General features: G+C 43.2%; 1 protein-coding gene across 16 annotated transcripts in view; it reads left to right on the forward strand.

Annotated features, from left to right (window-relative positions):
* KALRN (kalirin RhoGEF kinase) overlaps positions 1-19356 on the forward strand; it is a 689867-nt gene that overhangs the window by 40039 nt on the left and 630472 nt on the right. The window lies entirely within an intron of this gene.

A 19356-nucleotide genomic window follows, 5' to 3' on the forward strand; every position in this document is an offset into this window, starting at 1 on the left:
AACCAGGAGATGTTCTGCAAATGTGTGCAAGAAGAGGAAAGACTCCATTAGCATGAGCTGGGAGTAATCTCAGGGATGCTGGGCTGAAATGTGACTGTAATTTCATAATCCAAAGCCTAATTAATTGTACTGAGTGCAGCCTGGGGAAAGACTGTGTACAGAAGTTGCTGGTCAGTGGAGACACTTCTGAAGGGCAGGTTATTAAAGAGGCAGAAGCTGGTAGTACCCATTCAGGCTCTGACTGCAAACAAGGAAACTTTGGTTCTCTGGAAGGTCTAGCTCAAATCTTGGGGTATATACACCAGCCCATTGCGGTCCGCTGCCCTTGGGCCATGAATTATTCTGCAGACTCTTCTAGCCTTGCTTTTATACGCTCTCTAAGCAACATCTGGGTGATGGTTTGGTTTCCCCAGTCCATCAGCCTCCACCGACCATGCTGACCTGAGCTCTCTGGGTCCTGTAACAGTTGTATTTTGCTGTTGATTTTGGTATCCTGTAAATGGAGCTTCTGACTCTTGCATCAGCATTGTGAGCTTGGTTAGTGAGACATCGCCAACAATAGATCTGCTCTCAAAGTGATGACAGAGTCTAGTGTCACAGTGCACCCCCTTTACCTCGACAGATTCATCAAAAACAGTTTCATATGCTGACTCTCTTGGAAGCAGTTAGTGGCCCGTTACTGGTAAAACTCGGCTTGCTGCCAGTTTGCGTGCAAACTTTACCCAAGAACAGGCAGTGGTGACACTGGCACACGGAAGGGACTTCACAGTTTATGATGATCTAAGCAAATACTGCTCGAGAAGACAGTAAAAGAACAGCTGAGCCCTGAAGGGTTGTAGATCAGAGGCAGCTATAATCAGTTACCTCTTGAAAAATTCTTAAAAGCTACAGTTAGATTTGAGGAGAAAGTCAAAAAAGGAATTACTTTGTTAGATCTAGAGGTAAGGAGACTTTATTAGTACCAGCTGAATTTTGTTGAGTGTTTATTATGCACTAGCTACTGTACCAAGCTCTAAACATGACCTAAAATGATCCCCAGAACTGCCCTTTGAAGTAGGTGAATGTTATACTATCCATTTGACAAGTGAGGGTGTTGGGCTCTGTGTTTACTCACCTGGTGACTAGCAGCGCCACGATTTGAACCTATGTATGTTCCAGTGGTCATGTATGGATGTGAGAGTTGGACTGTGAAGAAGGCTGAGCCCCGAAGAATTGATGCTTTTGAACTGTGGTGTTGGAGAAGACTCTTGAGAGTTCCTTGGATTGCAAGGAGATCCAACCAGTCCATCCTAAAGGAGATCAGTCCTGGGTGTTCTTTGGAGGGAATGATGCTGAAGCTGAAACTCCAGTACTTTGGCCACCTCATGCGAAGAGTTGACTCATTGGAAAAGACTCTGATGCTGGGAGGGATTGGGGGAAGGAGGAGAAGGGGATGACAGAGGATGAGATGGCTGGATGGCATCACCAACTCGATGGATGTGAGTTTGAGTGAACTCCAGGAGTTGGTGATGCACAGGGAGGCCTGGTGTGCTGCAATTCATGGGGACACAAAGAGTTGGACACAACTGAGTGACTGAACTGAACTGAACTGATGTAGCCACTATATTACATAAGAACAAGTTTTAGCAGGTGACACAATATAGAACTCTTTTTTTTTTTCCTGCATTTTCCAACAAAACACTAACTTCAAGCCCCAAAATGAAAGAGTAAGTTTTAAATTCCCATGATGCTAATGGTGAGGAGTTGTTTTGCTTCTCGTTTTGAAGGAATGAATGGACTTGGATAAGCAGAGATGGTGCTGAGAAAGTGGTACACAGCCTCTGACCATGTGGCAGCCACTCATGTTATAAGCAGTCAGAGAAGTGGGATGGACAGATGTGGATCACAAGGAAGAGATGCTGAACCACTCAGGTTTGCATTTCTCTGGTTAGCTCCCAGCTATTAGCCTGACCTAAGATGTGTTAACAGAAATTAATTCAAGGGAGTAATTCAATCCAGTCATACTCTTGTTTGTTTTAGAATATTTGGCTCATAGCTTCAGACTGGTTTTTCTATGGATGTCTGCCTTTGGTTTATGAGTTTGAAGTTCTATGTATTGAGTGGGCACTGCAGGTGAGGGAAGAAGGGCCAGCCCATGGTGAACCTGACTGGTCAGAGTTTAACCAGATGGGGTGAACAGTCTCTCTGTTAGTCTATTCAGAATCATTTTCTGTGAGTTATATCTGTTCCTATTTTTTAAGCATATGTAGGTTTTGTGGCCCACGTCCATAAGGTTCAGAGAATGGAGTCCAGAATTTGTTTTATCAAGGGAGAGGAGACTAAGGAATTGTCACAGGGCAGATAGATCGCATCACATTGAAACTCAGCCTTCTGTCTCACATCAACTCTTAGAACCTGAAAAGACTTTCCTATCATTTCTTTGGATCAGTAGTTCTTTTTCTTGCCTGGAAGAGTGTAGACCTGTGGAGTAGCTCTCTGATACCTCCAACAGATTATTTATAAGAATATTATATAAGACCAGTTTTACTGTTCATGCCTTAAGAACTCCACTTTTTTATTTCTTAATTTGAATATGGTCAATTTATTAATTTTTTACTTGTTTCTGGTCTCTGAGTCAGCATACTGAAAAAGTGTTTCCCTGTTGCATCATTAGTCAGTTAAAAAAAAAGTGTTTTTCACTCTCCGACATACATCACAGCAGGATCCTCTATGACCCACCTCCCAGAATATTGGAAATAAAAGCAAAAATAAACAAATGGGACCTAATTAACCTTAAAAGCTTCTGCACATCAAAGGAAACTATTAGCAAGGTGAAAAGACAGCCTTCAGAATGGGAGAAAATAATAGCAAATGAAGCAACTGACAAACAACTAATCTCAAAAATATACAAGCAACTCCTACAGCTCAACTCCAGAAAAATAAATGACCCAATCAAAAAATGGGCCAAAGAACTAAATAGACATTTCTCCAAAGAAGACATACAGATGGCTAACAAACACATGAAAAGATGCTCAACATCACTCATTATCAGAGAAATGCAAATCAAAACCACTATGAGGTACCATTTCACACCAGTCAGAATGGCTGCGATCCAAAAGTCTACAAATAATAAATGCTGGAGAGGGTGTGGAGAAAAGGGGACCCTCTTACACTGTTGGTGGGAATGCAAACTAGTACAGCCACTATGGAGAACAGTGTGGAGATTCCTTAAAAAACTGGAAATAGAACTGCCTTATGATCCAGCAATCCCACTGCTGGGCATACACACTGAGGAAACCAGAAGGGAAAGAGACACGTGTACCCCAATGTTCATTGCAGCACTGTTTATAATAGCCAGGACGTGGAAGCAACCTAGATGTCCATCAGCAGATGAATGGATAAGAAAGCTGTGGTACATATACACAATGGAGTATTACTCAGCCATTAAAAAGAATACATTTGAATCAGTTCTAATGAGGTGGATGAAACTGGAGCCTATTATACAGAGTGAAGTAAGCCAGAAGGAAAAACATAAATACAGTATACTAACGCATATATATGGAATTTAGAAAGATGGTAACAATAACCCGGTGTACGAAACAGCAAAAGAGACACTGATGTATAGAACAGTCTTATGGACTCTGTGGGAGAGGGAGAGGGTGGGAAGATTTGAGAGAATGGCATTGAAACATGTAAAATATCATGTAAGAAACGAGTTGCCAGTCCAGGTTCGATGCACGATACTGGATGCTTGGGGCTAGTGCACTGGGACGACCCAGAGGGATGGTATGGGGAGGGAGGAGGGAGGAGGGTTCAGGATGGGGAACACATGTATACCTGTGGCGGATTCATTTTGATATTTGGCAAAACTAATACAATTATGTAAAGTTTAAAAATAAAATAAAATTAGGAAAAAAGAAAAAAAGTGTTTTTACTATAATCCCTTGCTAATAATTTCTTGGAAATTTATGTAAGTTACACCCACAGATTCTCTTTAATTCACATTAATGTTTACTCTAAAAAGTCTTATGCTTTGCTGTTGTCAGAACTGTTCTGTTTTTTTCTTCTGATAGGTCATGCTTGCTTACATGCTTAGTAGTCCTGTTCACATATATTTTGCTGGCTTTCCTGGCTTGAAAAATGAGAATTCTCCCTGGGTCTTTTCTTATGAATGGAGGCTACATGAGTACTCTGGCAGTTCTAGGGCACAAGTGACTTTGAAATAAGAGGTTACACATTTTGGTTAGCAGCTCTACAATTTCACCCTTGAATTCCTTCAGGACTGCCAGGTGGACGCCATATGGTCCTGGTGATTTATTTACACCTCATTTGTCAGTCAGGTTCCTGAGCACTTAACTGCATTTTCAACCCTGACCTCAGTCCTGGCAATGGAGGAGGGCAACTTGGGAAGAACTTCCTTTCTTGAGGATACTTCTTGTACCAGGAGCACCACCAACAGGTCCCCTGATTCTTCATCTCATTGTGTCTCTTTGGTGAAACAGAATAATCTCTGTGATTAGCTTTGACACTGGCATTCCTCAGTTTTATTTTTGGCTTGATTTAAGTTCCTGGGTCATTTAGTTCCTGGCCTTTTCTCCTTCCATGGCCTCTTTGAAATTTCTCCCTAGTCACACAGTGATGCTTTCCTCTTTGAGGTCTGCTATTGTGGTCCCCAGTCTCACCCCTTCTATCCTGGGAATTCTAATACTGTATTTTCAAAATATCCTGCAGGTATCTGCGGACTTGTGACTTTATAAGCTCCCCTCTTGAGTCTCCCCTTACCAATGTGTGTGCATCTCTCTCTGGCATATGGCCTTTGGGGTTTAAGGTACCCCTTGAGAAAGGCCTTGGAGGCAGGAGCAGGATGAGCTGGGCAAGGGAGGCACTGTGCATTGTACTGAGAGGCCCTTTGGCAGTGCAGATGGAGAACTGAGCTTGCTGTCCAGGTCAGGGCAAGCCCAGTTCCTGAGACTCATTCTCTGAGTCAGGATCTGTGCCCAGGGTGTACAAAGCTTCCAGCCTTGGGACCGTACCCTCTCTCCTGCAGCATGGACTGTCTTCAGACTTGCCTTCCACACCCCAGCTCCCGAAGAGCCAGAGAAGTGATTGGCTAAAGCATTCTTGCCTGCATGCTTCCTGTGATGAGGCCAGCATCTCTGCAGGACAGACTAACAGAGAAGGGGCTAAAATTGCAGTAGGAGAAATTGATTTTGGACACAGGAGAGAATTTCTAAGGAGCTCAAGTGGGAGGCTCAAGGAGGAGGTGGAACCTCTTTGAAAATATTGAGAAGGTCTGTCTGTGTGACCCGAGAGGCCAACCCAGCTGAAGCAAGGGCACTGAGGGAAAGGACCTTGTGAAAATTCTAGGCTGAAGCTGCTGCTGGTCAGGATCACTTCTATGCTCCAGCAGCAAGTGCCTGATCAGGGTTGTTAAGCTAATTGTTAAATTAAAGAGACTGGGGAAGTAAATTGCTTCATGATGGGGTTTCTCTGACTATGTCCAAAGCTGATGTCATCTGTGAGTTCCTCCTGGTTGGGGGGGTGGGTATGGCGGGCAGGTCTGACACGCGTTTTAATAAACCTTCTTCAGCTGCAGCAAATCCCTGCCTCTCTGAGAGACCTGTATCCGCCATTGTGGGGAGTTCACTGCCAACTTCTCTGTGCTCCTGTTTATTGTCCGCAGTTCCTAAGCCTTACAATGATGGTATTTTAGATCATCATCATCTTAGGAATCGTGAACTCAAGTGCCCCCAGGAGCCAGACCAGTAACCTGAGACTTTTGAAGCAGGCCTATTGTAGATGGTGAGTGGAGTCTGTCAGGAAGCAGTAGGGAGTGGTGGTGACTCTGGCAGACTGGAGAGTGGTCCCTCATCTCAGGGGAGCTGCAGCCAGTCAGCTCCAGCTGATTGATGCCATGTGGGAATGTGAGCTCCTTGTTGCCAGATCTTGTTTCAGAGAGGATTTAAATATGAATTTTCTTTGTGAAATAGCCTTGTTTTAAAATGTTGAAACTAATTCAACTAAAAGACTTTGTGTTAGTCAAACAAAGTCCATTAGCAGGATGAGTTCAGGCTGTGGGCCTCCAGTGTACAATGTCTGATTGTGATCCAAACTGCTTATCTTACAGATGAGGAAGCAGATCCAGAGAGGTTAAGCTTTTGGCCCAAGATTACAGGGAGTCAGGATGACTGCCTGGGGTGTGTAAGTCTCTCTAGCACTCTTCTGCTTCTTGGTGCTGATTTGGGGCCAGGCGTTCTCTATGTTGGGGCAGGCCGGTTGGAGGAGACCAGACCTGGGAAGACACTATGGATGCCTCATGCCACATTATTGCTTTTGTGAGTCACTGGAGCTCACGTGCTCCAAGTGCGGAGGATGGTTCCTGGAATTCATAGTTCCGGGAATTTTGCAGGTAGCAGCAGTGCATAGTAAGGTGTGGGGCTGGGTATTTAGGCTGCCCCCTGTTTTGGAGCTGTATCCTTGGCTGCAGTCTGTCCTTTTCTTTCCCCCAGGCACACGTGCACACATGCTGAGGCACTAGAGAAGCAGGCATATGCCACTTTCGAAGCCTTGCCCTCTATCACTCAGGTTTATACCTTGGGATTATACTAGACTGTCCCCACTCTTCCTGGATTCCTCAGCTTGGGACCACCTTTCCAGTCTGTTGCTGCTCTCCCTGTTCAGGAGTTTCGTGATATAGTGTTGGGACCATTGCAGTAGGCTTCAAGCCTGACTGCTCCTAATGCATTCTCCATTACTGTCTGATAAATCTTCAGTCTTTGGGGCATTTTCCTACTCAAAGTGGCTCTGCTCCCACTGGATAAAGTAACAGCTCCTTAACTTGGCATCTCAGTCTCCAAAGCCCTACAGCCCTGTCGTTGTCATTGGTCTGGCCTAGGTGTGGACCCAGCTCTGGCATTTACTGGCTGTGTCATCTTAGGCAGTTTTCTTGACCCCTCTGAGACTTTTCCTTCTCTGTAATAGGATGGTTTTACATAGAACTGTTTCAAGAAATAAGTGAAATCATATATATAAAGCTCTTACCCTGCCACATGTTGACTAATTGAAATTTTTATTCAAGGGCCTCCAGACTCTGGTTCCAGTATTACCTGTCCCACAGCCTCAGCTCCAGCAGCTTTGAACTGCTTGGTGACCCCAGTGCCTTGGTTGTTTTCTCGTTCTCTAATATCCATCCTGTTTTGGTTTTACTGTGTGTCTACTTCACAGCATAGGTATTCGTGTCATTGACTTCCTTCCCCCACTGCATGCTCTTTGAGGGCAGAGCCTGCATTTGACACATCCTGTACCACAGCGGCACGAGAGATGCTCAGGAAATGTTTGTGAAATGGATAAATAATATCCTCAGTGGAGCAGCTGCCTACACTTGGGCTCCACATCAGTTAGTTAATTGATAATGTATGTATTTATGATAGTTTCATGAATATTTATTGAGTCCTACTGTGTTCAGGGACGGAGAAGGCAATGGCACCCCACTCCAGTACTCTTGCCTGGAAAATCCCATGGACAGAGGAGCCTGGTAGGCTGCAGTCCATGAGGTCGCTAAGAGTCGGACACGACTGAGCGACTTCACTTTCACTTTTCACTTTCATGCATTGGAGAAGGAAATGGCAACCCACTCCAGTGTTCTTGCCTGGAGAATCCCAGGGACAGAGGAGCCTGGTAGGAGGCCATCTATGGGGTCGCACAGAGTCGGACATGACTGAAGCGACTTAGCAGCAGCAGCAGCAGTGTTCAGGGGATTCAGTTGTAAAAGAAACAAATATAGTCTGGGTCTTCCTGAATCCTGCAGTGTAACCAGGAAATGGGCCAGTGCAGAGGCCACTGAAGTGAGTGTGGTAAGGACAGTGACAGGGTAAGGTCGGCTGTGACAAGGCAGGCACAGGATGCTACTGGTGCACACAGCATGGGGCAGCCAACTCAGCCCTGGTCTCCTGAGGGCTTCCTGGAAGAAGAGGCGTTTCACCTGAGATGCAGAAGGATGACTGACACCTTGACTCAGGTACATGGTTTATTGTGATAAAGCGGCTCTAAGTCTCAGTTTTAAGAAAACCTTGCTTTGTTTTCATTCATTCACAAGCTCTTACAGAGATAACTTTTTGAGAACCAGGTTTTCTGAAGTGATTTGTAACCAAGGCAATGTTATCATTTTAGGTTGCTAGGGACTGGGACAAGGGTTGTTGATTGTATTCAAATTTTAAGCAACACCCAAGCTGACAGCTGTGTTGGAGAACAAAGTTTCTCCTTTCTTTAAGAGCCGGGTGGGAGATGATTCTCTTCTAATTGGGAAAAGATAATCATAGACTTTCACGCTGTCAGAGTGTGGAGATTCAGCGACTCAGTCTATTCTGTTTTTGTTTGTTGCTTGCTTGTTTTGTGGATACAGAGGCAGGACAGCTAGAAGCAGGAAATGGCTGGGGTATTTCTCTGACCCTCGTGTTGGGTCTTCTGCTTGGGTCGGGAAGAAAGACTGTAGTAGTAGACACAGTCTGCAGCTGCAGAGGAGGCAGAGATTTTTGCATTGAGGAGACGCAGAGATCTGGAACTGGGTGCAAGTCAGGAAACCTGACACCAGAGAGAGGAGACCACAGAAGAAGATAAGGCTCTCTTTGTAGACCATGTACAAAGGAAATGTTCAAGAGGAAAGCAGGTGATTAAGAATCCTTGTGATAGAATAATCGGAAAAATTATAAATTACACTTAATGTTCCTTTGAAGTGGGCTACATTGGGACTTCATGCTTGCATCTGTTCTTTTTAAATTTTTATTTAAAAACATTTTATAAAACTGCTTTTTTTTCCACCGCAGCTAACATTTAGGACCCAGAGCCCAAGGCATCTACTGCCACCTGGTGGCAGAATACACCACCTGTGGGATTTGAAGTTGACGGGGGGTACACATTGATTGAAAACTGATTCTGCAGCCAAAATATAGAATCGTAAAGTATTAGAGTCGTTAGGGATCTTATAGATCACGTAGTTTTGCTTCTAATGAAATCCAATATCTTTTCACATAGACTCTCTTACTTGAATGCCTCCAGTAACAGGAAGCTCATGATCTTGCTCGACAGACTGTTCTGTTGTCATTCATTCTATTCTATCAGAGTGTTTCTTCTTTTTATTCATGTTTCATAGGTAGAATTACCTGTTTTTATTTATCCTAGTTTTTACCTCTGGAAAAACCCAAAATAAGTTTGCTTTGTCATCTGCATTATAACCCTTCAAATATTGGAAGCAGCCTGTCTGGCTCCCCGTGATCTTGTTTTGAGGTTAAACAGTTGTGGTTCCTTCAGTCTTTATTCTGAAGTTATGCTTTTCAGGCTCCCTATAGGCATTTCTTTCCTTTAGCTGCTTTCTACTTTGTCAGTGTCCCTGCCTAATTGTGCTGCCAGGCTTCAATCCAGCACAGCGCTGCAGACTTGATCAGCTGAATGATCCCTGGTCCTTGCAGGCTGCTTGGGCACCAGGCTTCAGATGCATTCTGGGTAGTATGAAGTAGCTTTCTGCAGTCTGACAGTGCTGACCCCTCTTACATTTGTGGTGATGGAAAACCCAAGAATTTGTGTCCTTCCCCATATTTTTGAACTTTTTTTTAAAAGCTAAAAGCAAGACTTGACTGTAAAATGAAAGCTGAGTCACATAGTTTAACACAATACATTCTCAATTTTGGATGTTACAAGTAAAGTCAAAGGCCCTTTTTACTTCATACCAACTTAATTTCTCCCTGGAGGTAGATCCTGGTAGCAGACATCAGGGACTTTCCAGACCTTTCCATGTATTTACATATATGTCTGTCTATCTGTGGAAATTTGTAAATATCTCTCTGTGTATATATGGCTGAGGTTAACATATAGGGCTTTTATATCATTTTGCAACTTTTTTTTTTTTTCCATGCAATGACATGTCTTGAAAATCTTCCAGATAGTATTTCTCATGGTGGATATTCCATAGTTGTCTTAGCAATTCTTCTATTGTTTCTTTTTTAAATTTTTTACCATTATAAACAGTGCTGCAGTGAACATTCGTGAACAAGCATGCACATAGGCAATTATTTCTCTAGGGTAGATACAAAGGATTGGAATTGCTAAGCTGAGTAATAGGTACATTTTTAAATTTTAAAATGTAGATTTCATGCATAAAGCTTGCCCTTGTTAATTTTGGCCTAGTGTTCAAATCTACTGAGATAAATTTATTTATTGATTTTGGTCATCTCTTACAGTATTAACCTCACTATACCAGTTTTGTGTCATCTGTCCATACCATCAGGCATATCTTTCATCTTGTCATCTTAGAAACTATTTTCTTTTTAAGTCAAAATGCAGCAGTCAAGGGAAGAGCTTTGTGGCTACCACCAGAGACCTGTATCCTACCCAAAGCTCACTGTATTGTCCTAATAAACACTCTTAGGGTTCTGCAATTTATCTTCAGTAATCCCACCCAGCTCTACTCTTATCCTGTTCATTTTTCACCATCTTATCTGTAAGACTGCTGTGGAGGACATTTGCCAAAGGTTTAGCAGAGATCCAGGCACATACTTTATGCTGTTCTCCTGCCCACCCACCGTCACAGGCCTGTCATGGAGGGAGATGAAGATGATACGCATTGCTCAAGATGAGAGTTGTTTAAAGTATGTGCGGGAAACACTTTAATGGGCAGTGCTTGTGTGTACCTCTGTGGAAGAGTACTTTCCATCTCAGACATACTAGGAAAACATAAACTATCTGTTATCAAATTACCCTTCTTCCATATATGTTCCCAAACCAGTTTTGGTCTCCCAGGGAGACTGTGTCTGGTGGCAGAGACATAGCAGCCTTAGTGATCGGCTCAGTGCCTTGGGTTATATTTCCAGTCTTGTTCGGAGATATACAGAGATGTAATCACATGGACACATCCACAGGTGCAGGTGCATGGACTTGACACACAACCATGGACACGTGTTTTCTCTGTTCAGTTCTTGTAAAAGGACCTTGTCTGAGTCACAGGCCTTTTTAGCTTAATCTACCTTATTCGTAAGAATGATGGAAATGATGAGGCAGGTGATTTCCAACTCACTTTTACCTGGCTTGGAAATTTGTGTTTATGATATGCCCACAGACAGTCCTCAAGAGAAGAGGGATGGTGGGACCAGAGTCCTGGAGCGAGTGATGAAGGCTGCAACTCTGATGTGCAGTCACATTGCTGCAACCACAGGGCGGTGGTCCTTGGAGGCTCCCTGTTCCCCAGGCTGGGGTTTGGGAGCTCTGTTGCCCTTTTGGTGGTGGCTAGGCTTTGACTTTTCATTCAGGAAAAGAAGCTCATTTTTAGGGCATCCAGTATGGAAAACATAACCTCAAGTATCTATGATGTAATCTCCAAGGAAAAAGTTGCTTTGGCTTTTTCTTACTATAAGTAGAAAATTCTATTTCCTTTTCTTTGTCAGTGGGCCTGAGCTGTCAGAGGCTTCTGGTAGAGTTACAGCCAAGTAGATCTCCAAAATCCCACAGCCATCTTTATTTGTGGGATGGGATGGTGGTGGTGTCAATTCTGGTTCAGAAGAGAAAAATAGAAGGAACAACAAACACTCCTTTTACTCTTGATGTTTCTTTTCCCTTAAGCTGATAAACAAAACAAAGGTAAAAACATAGTGAGAAGTGCAGAAGGGAAGAAATGATACAAAATGAGTGAGCTGTTCCTCATTTGCATGCTGCAGTGTTCCTTTACCCTGGACACGGCACTGTGCTGGCATAGCTGCTAATGGCAGGTGGGAGTCGGGTGAAATACAAAAATGCACCAGCTATGGTCTCTGCCCATAGGAGTCTACAGTCTGGTGAAGATAGTCTGCAGACAGCATGGGTGCAATGATATGACCAGTGTTGCTCTAGGAAGATTTTGATGAATAGTACCTGGGTAAATAAACCGCCCTCATAAAGAAGAATCTACCTTTTGTTTTTCATAGGTCTTGCAAAGCTACATTTATCCTTCCAATACAGGGAAAATAAATAGAATCTTATGTTCAGGGCTTCCATTGTTTGCTTCAAGTTAAACAGACCCACTCTGGGCAAACCGTATTTCCCTTCAAGAACCACTTCTTCCCTCTGGGACCTAGTGATCTCCTGCCTTGGGCAGGGCTGCACATACCCCTTGTTTTTTTCTTGAGTTACTGCTAGAAGGTAGAAATTCTGCTTTTCATACTGTGAGTTCTTGGGGAGCCACTTGGGTATCCTGCTCCTTCCTATATTTCCAGGCATAGTCCAGGATATGACATAGAGTGGGCACCTACTTAATGCTTGTTGAATAAATGAAAGCTTCCCTTCTTCTATTCCTCATTCATTCATTCGCTGAACATATGTTTATCAATTGCCTTCTCTGTGACAGGCACTAAGGGATACAGAAATGAACGGACCTGGTTGAGGAGACATACAGACAACTGGAATTACAGTCTGATGTAAAATGGATTTAATATGACACTGAGGAAGAACAGAGTACTCAGCTCAGCTGGACGGGGCAGGGAAGGCCTTCTAGAGACTAGAGAATTGCACAGATAGCTTAGATAATGACAGATAGGAGAGAATATTCCAAAGCTTGGAAGAGCACATGCAATGGACTGAAATAGCTATCTGAGATGGAGTGCGGAAGCTGGAAGTTCATAAGAATAATATTAATCATGAACATGTATATATTACTCACGGTGTGCCAGGTACTCCTTTAATGCTTTTGTATTTGTTAACTTATTTAAATGCTATCATCATCCTCATTCTACTGATAAGAAAACAGATGTACTGGAGGTGCAGTACCTTGAGCAACCTCGCACAGCTAGTCAGTGGTAGGCTGGTGTATGAAGTCTTAATGGTAATACAGCATTTAAGCTTGGGTAGGGGTTGGTCACTGCTTCCCACTGGGAATCCAGGCATGCTGCTGGATATGGACAAGCCCCTGTGATAGCACTGTGCTTGGAGAATGTCTAGTGAAGATGGTCAGGACTTCTGGTACATCCTAATTCTCACGTCTGCCTCCATCAGGCAGACAATGAGACTTCCCTTTGTTGCTGTAGATGGTTCATTGTGTCTTGTCCTCTGTGAACAGACTGAAGAGCAGAGGGTCCTCAACTTCCTAGGGAGAATGGGCCTGGGCCAACAAAGAATAAACTGTGTATGGCCAGATCGAAGCCTCCACGGTGGACTCCCATCCCTAGTGAGGGAGAGGGGGAGAGAAGAAGGAGAACTGGTATAAAGACCTCTACCCACAAGCTGGATACCCTCTCCCGGTGCTTGGCCACTGGATGTGGCTGTCAGGGCTACAGGTGGTGAGGGATGGGTGAGGAAGAAGAAGATTTTAATTGGTCACCATTAGGCCCCTAGAGAATGGGCCTGAAAAGAGGTGGAGGTATTGCTTCTGCTTGCTTTCTTCCCGTTTTGGAATTGAGTGATCCACCCCAAAGCTGAGTGCCCCACAGGCCTTATGCAGCCCCTCCCTGTGGCAGATTGTGACCCTTCCTCCAAACTCGCTCAGGCAGACCCTGCTCAGAGGGTTGTCCTTGCAGCCTCCTCACAGCCTGCTGCCACTTGCTCAGGAAAAGTGCAGGAACTGCACGTTGGTGCTTGGAAAAATTAATGCTTTCAAGATGAGCTCCATACAGCCTTAGCACGTCTGTCTCTCTCTCACCAGCTGAAAAGCAAAGAAGCATTCTTAGACAATTACTCCCCGAGGGAGCCCAAAGACTGGCTTTGTTTATTGAGTGTTTTTAGTTACAACACGTGAAGTTCTGAGATTTTTTTGGCTTTGGGTTTTTCTGGTTTTGGTTGTGGGGATAGAGAAGATGAGTGAATTCCCAACAAACAGGGCACTTGGACTGTTCACAATTGTGAAGGCATCTTCTTATGTGGACACAGCTGCGTGTCCTCGGGTCAAGGAACTCGGTAAGACCTGACAGATGGAACTCAGTCTCTGGGCTGGCACTGTACCTGGATGTTTGGAGCCTTCTATCTGCAGCTGTTTGGGACTCCTTCCCCTTCCTCAGGCTCTCCTTGCTTTCACCCTGTCTTCTGATAGACACAGCCACAGTCAGCTGTCACCTCCCTTCACCCTCAGCCTCCCTTCCGTCCTCACCCCCTAAGTGACAACACTCCCAGTAGAGACAGTGGTTTGAGAGTATCCGTGTCGGTGAGTCAGAGCCCACTGTTCAAGGGCAAGGATGGCAGACTTGCCCGTCTGCCTGCCACGGCTCTTCCAGCCTCATCTTGGCAGCATCACTAATTGGCAGTGCCGCTCTTTCCACATCCATCCTGTCTGTGGCCTCAGTGGTGTTTTTTTTTTAACTACATAGTCTCAAAGATATGTATTGATACAAGGGGAAGATAGTAGCTGTTTAACACAAGCTCTGGACAATTACTGCCTCTGACCAGAGCTGGAACTTGATATGAAACATAGTTGCCATCTCTGACCAAAGTCCCACAAGGTGTCTAAGTGGCTGATGACTGAGTGGGCTGAGAAGAGGTGGGTTGTACTGAGTGCTCGCTGAGGTCACAAAGCACCTAGCCCATCCCTGTGGTGAACAAGGAGTGGTGCGAAGTGTGGGATGAACTGCCTTTGCCAGTCAGGGGATGGGTGCGTGAGTCCAGGGACTCGGTTCCGATGGCCTGTGGGTTCTCTGTGGATCATCTCACATTCAGGACCCTGTGAGTGAGAAGTGAAGGAACTTGCTGTCCTGGCCCTGAGGGAGCTCTCATTTTTCATAAAAAGCCTGAGCTGCTACTTCAGTCAGCCTAAATGCTTTCAAAATTACCAAAGTAATGAACGCTTATGGTAAAAAGTTATAAGGATATAAAACTGCGTAAAATATAATTCTCTAACCACTTACTCCCATCTCCTAGGGATAATCACTGTTAGCAGTTTGGTAAATGTCCTACCGGAACTCCTTTTCTATGCACATACTCATAGTGTCTATGTGTGTATTTATATTCTATCTTTTCTCACAAAAAAATGGACTAGTACAAATTATTTCAAATTATCTTGCAAATTTTTTCTCCCACACATACAATATATCATGGACATCCTTAAATTGTCACTATATATAAAACTCCTTGGAGAAGGCAATGGCACCCCACTCCAGTACTCTTGCCTGGAAAATCCCATGGACGGAGGAGCCTGGTAGGCTGCAGTTCATGAGGTCGCTAAGAGTCGGACACGACTGAGCGACTTCACTTTCACTTTTCACTTTCATGCATTGGAGAAGGAAATGGCAACCCACTCCAGTGTTCTTGCCTGGAGAATCCCAGGGACGGGGGAGCCTGGTGGACTGCCATCTATGGGGTCGCACAGAGTCGGACATGACTGGAGCGACTTAGCAGCAGCAGCAGCAGCATAAAACTCCTTGTCCTTTATACTGGTTTCAAAGCGTAATGTAGATTGTATCAATAATTATATCAATTTATTTTACTAGTTCCTTATTGTTGGATTTCTAGGTTATCTCCAGTTTTTTCTTGCTAGTTTTTACAGAATATACTGAAGCATTTTTGTAATTGTGAGAGTTTTATAAGTAGAATTGCTGGAATTGAAGGTTGTGCACTTTATAAATGTTGATAGGTACTGCCAAATTAATTTCTAAAACCACTATATCAATATACTCTTCTGCCATGTTATGTATATATATTTTCCAATCTGATAGGTGAAATATGGCCTGCTTTTATGCTTTTATTTGCATTTCCCTGATCATTAGTAGTAGAAGTTAGCATCTTTTTACTTTTTATCGATCATTTGTGTTTCTTCTTTTGTAAATTTCCTGTTCATGTTCTTGACTCATTTTTATAGTAGGTTTACCTTTTTCTTTCTGTTTTTTTGAGAGCTCTTTGTAAATTTGAGATCTTAATCTTTTATGTAATGTTTTGTTGCAATGCAGCATATATTTGTCTCCTAGATTATCTTTTAATGTTGTTCATGTTTTTATAATTTTATATATTCCTTTCTCCTCCTGAAGACTTAAAAATCTGTGAATATAATACATTCATATTGCTCAAAAATCAGTACAGGATCAAATATGACCTTATGCCTATCTACCTAATCCACTCCTTCCATAGGTAACTATCAGTGTTATTTCTTGTGAATCCTTCCAGTGCTGCTTTTTGAAAATATAGGCAAATCTGAATCTGTACTTATTATACCATTTTATTATCGAAAGTGGGTTAATACTAGCTTCGTTGTTCTATACCTTGCATTTTTAGCCCAATAGTATGTTTAGAAGATATTTTCGTATCTATTTGTGGAAAACTATCATTTTTAACAATTGCCGAGATATACACCTCAGTGGGCTTTAGACTTTTTTTGCTTATGTATGCCCTAAAAGAATATTGAAAACTATATATTCCCCTCATACATCTAAGTTGACATTAAACATTTTTTTAAACCATAAGTTTAAGTGGTTGCAAATAAAATATTTTCTAGCACATTGTAGATTATAAACAGGCTTTAAATATGTTTTCTTAAAAATCTGGGAGCTGCAAATTTAGTGAATTGGAAAAGGTATCTCTCATTGTCAAAACAAGTAGCCAAATCAGATATATTTACTTCCTGTAGAGAAAATCTGTCTCTTTTTTTTTAAAATGCAAGCAAGCAAGTTAATTAGACATCCCTATGACAATTCTACCTTCAGAATTCAAATTCTAAGATAGGTAGATAGGTAGACAGACAGGTATGGTCCTGAGACTAGACGTGCTTTTATCTTCAAGATGAAATAAGGTACAGTCCTTTTCAATACTTCCTTGTGATCTCAGCCAGTCTTGTGGCTTTAACTTGTCTCCAATCACCAATGACCCCCACCTTCATTTATCTTTACACTGTGACAAACCACCCGCAGTCTTAGTGACTTACACCAACAATTTACCATTTCCCTGATCGTGAGGACCGAGTAGGCAGTTCTGCTTTACGTGTGTCTGTCATGGTGCTGGAAAGGCAGGAAGCTCTAAAGTGACCTCACTCGTGGATGGCAGCTGGCATGGGTGGGGCTGAGACTGACTAGCTGGGCTTCTCAGCCTGGGTCCTAGGTTCTCCTTCATGTGGTCTTCCCATGTGGCTTGGTCTTCTCTCAGCATGGCAGCTAGACTCCAAGAACAGTTACATTTATTCTTGACTCCATTATCTTAAAATGTTCTTTAAAAAGTTAGGTACAGTTCAAGGGTCAAAATTCAAAAGGTTTAAAATGATATTCAGTGAGAAGTATTCCTTTCAATACTGTTCTCCATCCCCTGTTCTCCTTAGGTGACTTGTATATTCCTTCAGAGATTAAAAAATGCATATATGTGTGTTGAGCTTTGTGTCTTGCCTAGGAAAAACTTCCTACCCTAAGACTGTCCGTTTTTCTTCTTGGAGTTTTATAGTAGTTGTTTTTTGACATGGATATCTTTAGGCTTTCCTGTATGCATGCTGTGAGGTCAGGCTTGATGGACTTTTAGGGAAGCCAAATCATTGGCATTTACTACACGGAAACTATATCAAGGAACTCCAAAAAGTTTTCCACCTCCTCAGTACTGAGAGTCATCCACATATTTCATGTGGACATAGTCAAAGGACTTTTTCTAATTGACTCTCTCTTGGATCTTTGCAACCTGTGTTAGGGCAGAGGGAAGAAGCCAGATGAGCTGGGGCATTTGGGCAAGTAAGATGTAGGAATCTGCCCCTCCTTGAAGGGCCGGTGGAGAGCTGGGGGATTTGGAGTCCTAACTTGTCCCTAACTCAGCACTTCACAAGGTCCACTTGGCTTACAGCTATCCTCAGAGGCAAAACTAACATTGTCCTTTTTGTTATAAGCTGGTGTATTTGTCCATTTGGATCCCATGGATTGCTAAGTTCAACTGGCATAAGCTTGTTGCCTATTGTAGGAGAATGCACCTGCTGTGTTAGGTACAGTACTTAATATTTCATACATGTTACTTTGTTTTTCCCTCGTGCAGGTTGTTCAGATTTTGTAAGGTCAGCTTTATCTTCATCCAAAAGATGAAGAAACTGAGATTTAGGGAAGTTAAGTGATTTGCCTCAAGCTGCTGCTGCTGCTGCTGCTGCTGCTGCTAAGTCGCTTCAGTCGTGTCCGACTCTGTGCGACCCCATAGACGGCAGCCCACCAGGCTCCCCCGTCCCTGGGATTCTCCAGGCAAGAACACTGGAGTGGGTTGCCATTTCCTTCTCCAATGCATGAAAGTGAAAAGTGAAAGTGAAGTCGCTCAGTCGTGTCCGACTCTTAGTGACCCCATAGACTGCACCCCACCAGGCCCCTCCGTCCATGGGATTTTCCAGGCAAGAGTACTGGAGTGGGTTGCCATTGCCTTCTCTGGCCTCAAGTTACTAGTCAGTTAGAAAAAGACTTGTGATTTGAACTCAGTTGGTCTGATTCAGCTCAGGCCCTTTCCTAACTTTAGCAGGCTTCATATTAACTGGATAAACAGATCATACAGGGATTAGTTCTAGAATTTATGGGAATTGGTTATTTTTAAGAACCATAAGCAGAATTTATTTCATGAAAAGTAAAGTGATCATGGCAATTGATTCTTTCTTTTTAAAAATAAGAGTCAAGGAAGAGAGAATTCAAATTGGCTAGTGTGCTTGTGTGTGTGTGTGTGTGTGTGTGTGTGTCTTTTGGGGTGGGTGTCAGGGCATTCCAGTGAGTCAAATATTCAGATGTAATAGTGGATTGCATTATGGAACAAACACAAATTATACATTTTCCAAAAAATAAAAACCCAACAATTATATAAAAAAAAGTTTAGTTCTAGATATATGCTAGTCAAAATTTAGTATTTGTTTGATGATACAGTGGGCTCTTTTTGATCCTGTTGAACTTCATATTCAAGATTATCAACTGCAGTTGTCGTAGTCTGGTGTATTTGTATCTGACTTTCCTGGGCGGATATGCTGAGGGGTCTGTTTGGAAAAGCTCTCAGTGGATGGAGAAGGCGTGGGATGAAGAGAGAAGGGAGAGGATTCTCGACACTAAGGGCTCCCCACAGGTTGAGTGAGGCATGCGATTTCAGCTGTGGTGACTGACATCTTTAAGTTTTTCTAAATCAATAAACTGTGGCAATTGAGAGGAGGGAGGAAGAGTTAAGAGAAACCAAATGTTGGGGGGGCAAAAGGCCCCCAAACCTAAGGACCCTTAGGTCACTGAGTCACACCACCTTGATTGATGGGTGAAGAAGCTGCTGTTAGTAGAGGGAATAGGGAGGCACCCCTGCCAGGTGTGAGGGAAACAGAGGAGGCAATAATAAACTCTTGGATTTCTGGGCTTCTGGGATCAGGTTCTGAGGTGTCCATTCTATCTATTGTTTTATTGTTTTCCTCAAGAAGAACTACTTTATAATTTAGGGGTTTGGAGAGGGCAGTCAACTATGTTCTTTCTGGGT

This window comes from Bos javanicus, chromosome 1 (genome assembly GCF_032452875.1).
Source record: "Bos javanicus breed banteng chromosome 1, ARS-OSU_banteng_1.0, whole genome shotgun sequence".
NCBI classification, from domain to species: Eukaryota; Metazoa; Chordata; class Mammalia; order Artiodactyla; family Bovidae; genus Bos; species Bos javanicus.